At 36.4% G+C, this 10,525-nt stretch overlaps 1 pseudogene; it reads left to right on the top strand.

The window, feature by feature from the left end:
• The first annotated feature begins 6,911 nt into the window (after positions 1-6,911).
• On the top strand, positions 6,912-9,092 carry LOC103258342 (annotated as a pseudogene).
• Positions 9,093-10,525: the final 1,433 nt, after the last annotated feature.

Here is a 10,525-nt window from a genome sequence, read left to right as displayed (position 1 = left end):
CTACATTTTAATTTATAATTAATTATATTTTAATGAGATGTAATTTTTTCATATATGATGCATGCTTTTGTTTTCAAATCTAAGAATTCTTTTTAAAGCCTTAGATTCTGAAGATTTTCTGCTGTAATTTTTTCTTAAAATTTTAGAGTTTTATATTTAAGTCTTTGACCCATTTTGAGTTAAATTTTTGTATGAGATTGGGACTTGGGTTGAGGTTTGTTTTTTATTTTTTGCTTATAAATGTTTGATGGTTCTAGCTCCATTTGTTAAAAGACTATTGTTTCTTCACTGAATCTTTACATTTTTGCCAAAATATTTGTGTGGATCTATTTCTGGATTCTCTATTCTCTTCCACTGATTCATGTGTCTATGCTTCCAAAAACATCACACAATCTTGATTGCTATAGCTCTATTGTAAGTCTTTAAATTCAACAAATGGATTCCTCCTGCTTTCTTTTTCTTTTTCTGAATAATTTTAGTTGTTCTAATACTTTTCCCTTTCCATATATACTTTAAAATAATCTTGCCTGTATCTATTAAAAAATCATGGTGCAATGTTCATAAAAATTTCATTGAACTTGCGTATAAATTGGAAATAATTGACACCTTTATCATGAGTCTTTCAATCTATATACATGGTATGCTTTCCTTTCATTTAGATATTCTTTGATTTTTTAAATCAGTGTTTTATAGTTTTCAACTATATATAGATTTCATTCCATATATAGGTTTTTCCTTAAGAATATATTTTTGAACAGTTATGAATGGTACTGCATTTTAAATTTACAATTTCATGTGTTAATTACTAGTATATAGAAATACAGTTGAATTTGTATGTCTATCTTGTATCCTGCAACTTTGCTAAACTCACTTATTAGTTCTGGTAGTTATAGTTTTCCTTCATCTGAAAATGTTTTAATTTCTCCTTTATTCCTGAATGATATTTTTACTAGATATAGAATTCTAAGCTAACAGTTTTTTTCTTCCAGCCCTTGAAAAACATATCCCACTTTTTCTGACTTTCATGATGTCTTGTCAGAAATTCACTGTCATTTGAACTGTTTTCCTCTAAAGATAAGAGGCTATTTCTCTATTCACTGCTTTGTAGATCTTTTCTTAATCTTTAGTTTTGATAAGTTTAACTATGATATGTCTCAAGGTGGATTGGTTTGGCTATATCTTCTTTGGGCTTTATTTAGCTTCTTGAATCTATATGTTTATGTCCTTTGCCAAATTTGTAAAGCTTTTAGCCATTATTTATTTGAATACTCTTTCAGCCCTGCTTGTTGTCTCCTGTCTTTCTGAAACTCTGATGATGTAAATATTAGATCTTTCCTTGTAGTCCATGTATTACAGTTATTCAGAGAAACAGAACCAATATATACATGAAAGGAATTGGCTCATACAGTTGCAAAGGTCTGACAAATCCAAAATCAGAAAAGTAGGCTAGCAGAATGGAGAGTACAGATATAGGAAATAGTTGCACCTCCAGTTCCAAGGTGGTCTACTAAAAGAATTCCTTCTTTTAAAAGGGAGCTCAGTCTTCTTCTATTAAAACCTTCCACTGATTGGATAAGGTCCATCCACATTATGTGTGATAAACTGCTTTTCTCAAAGTCTACTTATTTGAATGTTAATCTTATTTTTAAAAATAAGATTTACTTTCACATAATCATCTAGAATAATGTTTGATCAAATATCTGGGTACCATGGTCTAGCCAAGTTGATACATAAAACTAACCATCACAGTTCCACAGAATCCCTGAAACTTGTTCATTTTTTAGTGTATTTTCTTTCTGTTATTCAGATTGGGTAATTTCTGTTATTTTATTTTCCATTCATTCTTTTTTCTCTATTTCTTCAATTCTGCTTTTGAGCTTATCCAGTGGGTTTTAAATTTCAGTTATTTCATCTTTAGTTCTAAAATTTCCATATGATTCTTCTTTATATATTACATTTCTTTGCAGAGATTTTGTTTCTTTGCTGAGGATCCCTATTTTTCATTTATTTCAAGCATAGTCATAATTGTTCATTGAAACTTTATTATGATAGCTGCTCCAAATACTTGACAGATAATTTTAACATCTCTGTCATCTTGGTGCTGGCATCTATTAAGCATCTATTTTTTTCATTCAGTTTAATATCTTCCTGATTCTTGGTGAGATGTGTGATTTTCTACTGAAACCTTGACATTTGGGAGATATTATGTTGTGAGACTCTGGATTATTTAAACCTCTTGTTTTAGCTGCTTTCTCTGGCACTATTCAGGAAAGGAAATGTGTGTGTTGGGGGGTGAGGGTGTAGACTCACCTCATTATTTCCAGGTGGGAGCAAACATTCAAGCTCCCCACTTAGCCCCCTTTGATACCAAGGGGGGAGGGTGGTGGTGCTGGACAAAGGTGAAAGTTTCCACTTTCAATGAACTATTCCAACCTGGTTTGGAGGGATAGTAATCTCTCATTAATGCTTCCCACTTGGCCTCCAATTATGCCATGAGGCATGGGAAGGCCTTGTTACTGCTGAACAATGGTGAAAGTTCTGACTAACCATTATGCCTTCTCTGACATCAGTCCAGCTAGGAAGTGGAGGGTCTCTTATTACTGCTGATTTGGAATAAAATCTAATCTCATACTCAGCATTCTCTAACACTGCCCCAGGAGTTTGGATACTTCATTATGACTTGATAAAGATTGGAGTCTGGCTCTCCACTCAGCCTTTGCTGGTCAGAGACTTTTCTCTTCCTGGGTCTTTAGCTAAAGAGAGTGGTATTTTAATGGACATTTTTGTTTTTTTGTCTACACCCTTTGGCATTCTCAGGTTGCTGTCTTCTTTAACTCCAAGTCTGGAATATGTAAGCAAAAAAAGAATACTAAGGGAATTTATTTCTGTATTATTCCTTGGATCCTAAGGTCTTAGCCAGACTTTTGCCTTCTTCCCACCTTTAGAAGTATTCTTATGCTTGTTTTATATCTAATATCTAATATTTTCAGTTGTATTTAGTAGAAAGAATGGGGAAAAGTTCATCTATTTCATATTCCTTGAAGTAGAGGTCTGTAAAAATTCACTTTTAATAAGGTGAGGTAAAAGAGAAAACAATATTGAATATTTTAATATTGTAACTACAAAGGATGTATGACTCATCACTAAGGTAGAAATCATAAAGGTATCTCTTAGTCAAATTTTTTTTACTAGAATTATATTTCTGCTTTGAAATTTCATTAAATTCCCATCTCAAGCTCTTTCATGTAAAATACTTTGTGTTTTATAGTAGTTGTATCTTTAGTTTATGATGACAATTGAATTTATGTATTTCAAATTGTGGTATACGATATGGAAAATATTTAACACTGTATTTTTCATCATCAATTCAAAATTTATCTGAAAGAAAGTGAGATATTTGACTTTCCTCCACATTCCTAGCTAGTTCCCAACTTCATTACTGATATTCACAACCAAAAGAATTTAAGGTCACTTTGACTATTCATTTTCAATAACATCCCAGCTCATACTGAAACTTCTCTTTGCCATCTTGACATATTCAAAATATTAATAAGACTTTACCTCCTTGTTTGTTAAGACTTGAGGTCTACCTAAAAAATGGTTTCATTTCCAAATTTTAAAATAATTTTAGTAGTAAAAAATTAATAAATTATCATAAAATGTTCAGTGTCCCAAGTTTCTTATTTATAAATTAAAAGTATTAAAATTAATAAATTGTAATATCCCTTCCAATGGTTAACTTCCTACAGTTATAGTTGACAGAATAATAGTGGCTGGTACGGAATTACAACTCTCTTATCTTGACTTAAACGCATCTGATCAATCGTAAGTCCAGCTGCTTTACCTAGGAGCCCTAGAAGAGAGGTGATTTATTGACCAATAACATGTACTTAGTAACTAATGCATTAAACTTTCCAGAGTAACATCATTAGTAGCTGGTAGAACCAGAACTCACTCACTTTCAGCATTCTGACTCCAAATGCAATGATTTCCTTACTGCATGTAAAGCTCTCTTCCTGTGATTGGTTTCAATCTTTGCTTCCTCTTAAAGGACACATGAACACCAGCAAAGTGTCATGTGTGCAAACTGTCCTCTCATTTTGCTTTGACTATGCCATTCTCCTTAATATCTTACAGTGACTTATCATTGCATTTGAGATGAAGTCAAAGATCTTTATAGCCTTTAGTAAAGCTTTTCATAAGGAAATGTTTGCTTCTTATGATAGAGTAATAACTTCCCATGAACAACTAGAAAACAGAACAAAATATACTATGAAATAGTTTTCAGACATTGGACAACTGGCAGTGCAGAACTGTGATTCTGGAGAAAAAGAAAACAAATGAGGTGAGCTCTGTGATTGTAGCAGTTCAATATTTGGATGCAGCTGTGGGCCATGGTGCAAGGAGTCAAGTAGTATTGCTGAGTTGAGCAGACAAAATTTGGGGGCTTTGTCCTTTTAATGAAGACAGAGGTGGCTAGAATCTTCATAAAAAGGGCCACAGAGGAGAGAACTCCATAAAGAAAGGTCTGGGTATTTGTGGAGGTGATGCTTTAAGTCTTTCACTGATATTGAGCTGCATTTACAGGAGATTAAAAAAATACCCAAAGCTGGGGGAAAAACTACCAAAAAGCCATAGGCAGGACAATTTCTAGGGTTCACACGGACTGAGACTAATTCATGTGCCCATCAGCCAAAGTAGAAAGGCCCACAATACATGGTTCATCAGGTAGAGTTCACAAAATAGCATCACCTTAGTAGTAAGATTAAGTTAATCTTAAACTATATGTTGCTCTGAGCATGCCCTAACAAAGCATAAAAGCATGCCATAAAAGGATCATACTAATTGCAAATAAAATGAAATGTAAACCAGAAACCATACAAAGGAAAACAAACAAAAAACCTAGCAACTAAAACAAAATCATGAACTTCATGACACCCAGCATTAAAAAAAAATGAGGCATGCAAGAAAATGGGAAAATATGACCAATAGCCATAAGATTGAAAGATGTAATATCCAAAGGAAATATGGCACAGGGTAGAATTAGGCAAAGTGGGCACTAAGCAAAAAAAGTGGTTAATTTGAAGGGAGCAATAGAAGCTACCAAAAACAAAGTTCAGATAGCAAAAAGACAAAATAGTTAACAGTGAGTTAGTGATCTGAATGACAATGTCTAACTGTTTAATAAACATGTAATTGAAGTTTGAGAAGGAGAAGAGAAGAAACAGAAAACAACTGGAGAAAATAAATGACCAGAATTTCTCAAATTTGATGAAATTTGTAAAGGCACAGATTCAAGAAGCTCAACAAATCCCTACCAGAAAACATAAAGAAAATCATGTGAGGTGTGATGGTTTACACCTGTAATCCCAGACTTTGGGAAGCCAAGGCAGGAGGATCACTTGAGTCCAGGAGTTCAAAGCCAGCCTGGACAACAGAGCAAGATCCCATCTCTACAAAAAATTAAAAAGTTATCCAGATATGGTGGTGCTTGCCTGTAGTTCCAGCTGCTTGGGAGGCTAAGTGGAAGGATGGCCAGAGCCCTGGAGATCAACGCTGCGGTGAGACATCATCATGCCACTGCACTCCATCTTGGATAAGAAAGTAAGATCTTGATGTAAGAAAGAAGCGGGGGGTGGGGGGGAGGAGGGAGGGAGAAAGGAAGAAAGATTATGCCAAGTTATACCTTAATTAAATTTCTGGAAAACAAGTAAATAAGAGATACTTTTAAAAGTAGACACATTAAAGAAAAAAGGCACATTAAACAAAAAACAAGGATAAGAATGAAAGCATATTTCTTGCTAGGAAAAATGTAAGTCAGAAAGTCAGGAAGCAATATCTTTAAAGAACTTTAAAAATGTCTACAGAAAATTCTATACTCAGGAAAAATACATTTCAGAAGAAAAGGCAAAGTAAAAACTTGTTTTAAACAAACTAGAGCTAAAGAAGTATTGCCAGTGAATCTGAACTGCAAGAACTATTAGGGAAAATTTTTCAGACAAGAAGAAAAAAATCTGAAATTGAAGAAGAGATCTTAAGAGATTTAATATATGAGTAAATATATTTCCTCATTTTTATTTCTTTAGAAGAACAGTGTTTAGAACAAACATAAAAATAATATATTGTGTGATTTCTAACCTATGCAAAATTTTTTGCATCACAAAAATAGCAAAAGGAAAAATGCATTGCAAGATTGGTTCAGTATATAAAAAGTGATGTAATAGTATTTGAAAGCATAATGTGGTATGTTAAAGATACTATTGTAAACTTTAGGGTGTACAGGAAAAAAATGAGTTATACATAAAAATCTGGTTGTGGAGATAAAATATAATTATTAAAAGTATATAAGTAACTGAAACTAATGCAAGAAATGAAGGTTAATGAATGAATAAGAGATAAGACAAATAGAAAATAAATAGCAGGATGATAGATCTAGTCACATCCTCTCAATACTTTCATTAAATGTAAATGGTTCAAGCAAGATTTTTAGATTTGACTTTTAAAATACTGCCCCAATATATAAAAACATAGGTGGGCTAAAATTAAAAGGATAGGAAAAGATATATCACAAACATTCTAATAAAAAGAAAGCTGGGATTTTTTTAAAAAATCAAAGTAAATTTAAGAATAAAAAATATTATCAGGAATAAATATATTTCATAATAAAAAATAAACCAATCCATCAAGGGGACATGTGAACCCTAAATGTAAATGGATTTTATTACAGAACTTCAAAATGCATAAAGTAAAAACTAATAAAGCTGACAGAATAAATAGAAAAATCTAAAGTTATAGTTGTAAACTTCAAAATTTCTTTCAATAATTAATAGAACAAGAAAATCAGTAAGTACAAATAAGTCTTAATCTAGCTGAAATTTATAAAACTACACCCTCAAAAAAGTAGAATACTCTTTTCATCTCATTTGAGTTCCTTGTGGATCCTAGATATGAGGCCTTTGTCAGACATGGAGTTGGCATATACTTTTTCCCAGTCTGTGGGCTGTCTCCCTGCTCTCTTGACTGTTTCTTTGGCTTTGCAGAAGCTTGTCAGTTTAATAAGGTTTCATTTGTCTAACTTATCTCTTATGGTCCGTGCATTTCGGTTTTTGCCCAGGAATTGGATGCCAGTTCCAACTTCCATAAGGGTTTGTCCTGCATTTTCTAAGGTTCTTATGGTTTGAGGTTTTACATTTAGGTCTCTGATCTATTTAGAGTTAATTTTTGTGTATGGGGATAGATAAGGGTCTTGTTTGAATTTTCTGCATGTGGTCAGCCAGTTTTCCCAGCACCATTTACTGAATAGGTTCTCTCTCCCCGGTGGTGGGTGGTGAAGGCTTTGTTGAAGATGAGTTGAATTAGAGTTTATAATACTGAGTGATCTCTCACAGAAACAAAGATCTGAGTATCACATGTTCTCACTCATAAGTGAACCTCGAACAACTATCATAATACTATAAGAAAAGGATCGACAGTGCAACTATCATAATACTATAAGAAAAGGATCGACAGTGGCGGGAAACTATGGGGGGGCAAGGGCGGGAAACTATGGGGGGGCAACTATGAGGGGAAGGGAGGTGGAATTAACGGTAGTCAATATCTGTCTGGGGGGGGCACACCTCATCAGCAAGGATACCTGCACAATGCATATTTGTATACCTAACCCTTAACTGTACCCCACAATTTTAAAATAAAAAGTATGTATTTAAAAAAAAAGTAGAGATGGAGAAGCCGGAAGAAGCGCGTGCTTAGGAAAGTCCAGAAGCTGGGTAACAGCTGTGTGCCAGCAGAGGCCCTGGGGGCGGAGTAGGGGGCGGGACCTGCACCTCAGGGAAGGGCGAGGATTGGGGCAGGAGGTGGGGCTAGAGTGGGAGGGGAGGGGCTTTGGTGAATGACCTATGGCCCTGCAGGAAGTGGAGGTGATAAATGAATTGAAGAGACTAAGAATTCCAGGACCTAGTAGGTTTGGCCTTAAGGGGCATGGTCTCTGACGGGGTCTTTGGGCAGCGAGATGATCTAGTTCTGAGTGGGCAGGGCCATTATGGGGCAGAGGCTGGCGTGGAAATGGTAGCCTGCTGTATTCTGCACAGTAGCATGGGGCATCGTGCTCTAGCCTCCTCCCCTACCCTGTGGGCCTCCATCCCATGTCCACACTCTGAGCTGTGCCTAGACCTGGTTCTGGCTTCTGGACAGTCCTTCCGGTGGAGGGAGCAAAGCCCTGCACATTGGAGTGGTGTACTGGCAGATCAGGTGTGGACACTGACTCAGACCGAGGAGCAGCTCTACTGCACTGTGTACTGAGGGGACAAGAGCTGGGTTGGCAGGCCAACACTAGAGGAGCTGGAGGCCTTGTGCAAGTACTTCCAGCTAGATGTCGGCCTGGCTCAACTATATCACCACTGGGGTTCTGTGGACTACCACTTCCAAGAGGTGGCTCAGAAATTCCAAGGCGTACAACTCCTGAGACAAGACCCGTTGAATGCCTTATCTCTTTCATCTGTTCCTCCAACATCATTCGCATTACTGGCATGGTAGAGCGGCTGTGCCAGGCCTTTGGACCTTGACTCATCCAGCTTGATGATGTTAACTACCATGGCTTTCCCAGCCTATAGGCCCTAGCTGGGCCAGAGGTGGAAGCTCACCTCAGGAAGCTGGACCTGGGTTACCGTGCCCACTATGTGAATGCCAGTGCCAAAGCCATCCTGGAAGAACAGGGAGGGTTGGCCTGGCTGCAGTAGCTACGAGAGGCCCCCTATGAGGAGGCCCACAAGGGCCTCTGTACCCTGCCTGGAGTAGGCACCAAGGTGGCTGACTGCATCTGCCTGATGGTACTAGACAAGCCCCAGGCTGTACCCGTGGATGTCCATGTGTGGCAAATCGCCCAGCATGACTACAAATGGCACCCCACTACATCCCAAGCAAAGGGCCCAAGCCCCCAGACCAACAAGGAACTAGGAAACTTTTTCTGGAGTCTATGGGGACCATATGCGGGCTGGGCCCAAGTGGTTGTGTTCAGTGCTGACCTGCGCCAACCCTGCTGTGCTCAGGAGCCTCCAGCAAAGCGCAAAAAGGGGTCCAAAGGGCCAAAAGGCTAAGTGGGGTGTACCCTGGACAAAGGAATTCCCAAACATCTTTCCCCTCCACTCCCCACTTCTTTCTCCCCATACCTCCCAGTCTCATGTTGGGGAGGGGACTTGCTACAGCTACCTCAGGGGTCAGGCATCCCCAAATAACCAGTCAATTTGCACAACAAGGTGGGGGGTGGGCTATTTGGGGAGACAGAGCTATCTATGGTTTTATCTTCTTCCCTTTATTACAAGAAGGAACAATAAAATAGAAATATTTCTATGGGGAAAAAAAAGTAGAATACTCAATATTTTTGTGTACAAGCAGAGCATTTAGAAAGTTAGACTTTATTCAGAGTCATAAAACAAATCTCACAAAATTTAAAAGATTTATAATCATTCTAAGTGTTCTGTAGCCACAGTGAAATTAAGTTAGACGTCAATGACAATGGACAGCTATGAAATCTCAAACTATTTGAAAACTGAAGCATACACTTCTCAATAACCTATGGATCAAAGAAGCAGTGGAACAGGTGATTACAAAATATTTCAAACTGAAGGAAAATGGAAACATAAATTGGCAATTTGTAATATGCAGATAATGTTGTGCTTTGAGGGAAGTAGACAGTTCCTGACTTGCTACAGTTCAACCATTTTTTTGGTTTTTTTTCCACTTTGCAGTGATGAGAAAGCAATACTCATTCAGTAGAAACTGTACTTTGAATACTCATATAATTGTTTTGTTTTCCACTTTCAGGACAATATTCAATAAATTGTAGGAGATATCCAGCACCTTATTTTAGCATAAGCTTGTGTTAGATGATTTTACACAACTGTAGGCTAATGTAATTGTTCTGAGCCTGTTTAAGGCAGACTTGACTAAGCTATGATGCTCAGTAGGTTAGGGGTGTTAAATACATTTTCCATGTACAATATTTTAAACTTACGATGGGTTTATGGGAATGTAACCTCATGGTAAGTCAAGGAGAATTATATGGGATTAAATATTCATATAAGAAAACTAAAAAAGACTCAAAGCAATGTTTCTTAGATCCTATTTTAAGAATCTAGAATAAAAACTCAAAGCAGGTAGAGGGGAATAATAAATGAAGTTATAACAAGAAATCAGCAATAGAGAAAATATAGCAGAGAAAAATCAATGAAATATAAAGCTGGTTTTAATGAAGAACATCAGCGAAATTTATAAAACTCTGACCAGATTATTTTTAAAAAGCAAGGGAAATGAGTCAAATTACCAATATCAGGAATAAAAGAAGGACATCACTCAATTAATTAAGAAATTAATTGAGTGAGATACAAATATTGTTTTTAAAATATTTCTAGAATTAGAAATCATGACCAAATGAGGTTCATGACAAAAAGGCAAAAATTGTTTAACTCTAAAAATTCTCTCAATAGGAGAAGGATTGAACTGGCTGATATGAGGCAGCAAGAATGAGTTT

The sequence above is a fragment of the Carlito syrichta genome, unplaced genomic scaffold, assembly GCF_000164805.1.
Source record: "Carlito syrichta isolate Samal-C Ts95f unplaced genomic scaffold, Tarsius_syrichta-2.0.1 Scaffold302079, whole genome shotgun sequence".
NCBI classification, from domain to species: Eukaryota; Metazoa; Chordata; class Mammalia; order Primates; family Tarsiidae; genus Carlito; species Carlito syrichta.
This window is presented reverse-complemented; position numbering and strand designations above follow the sequence as displayed.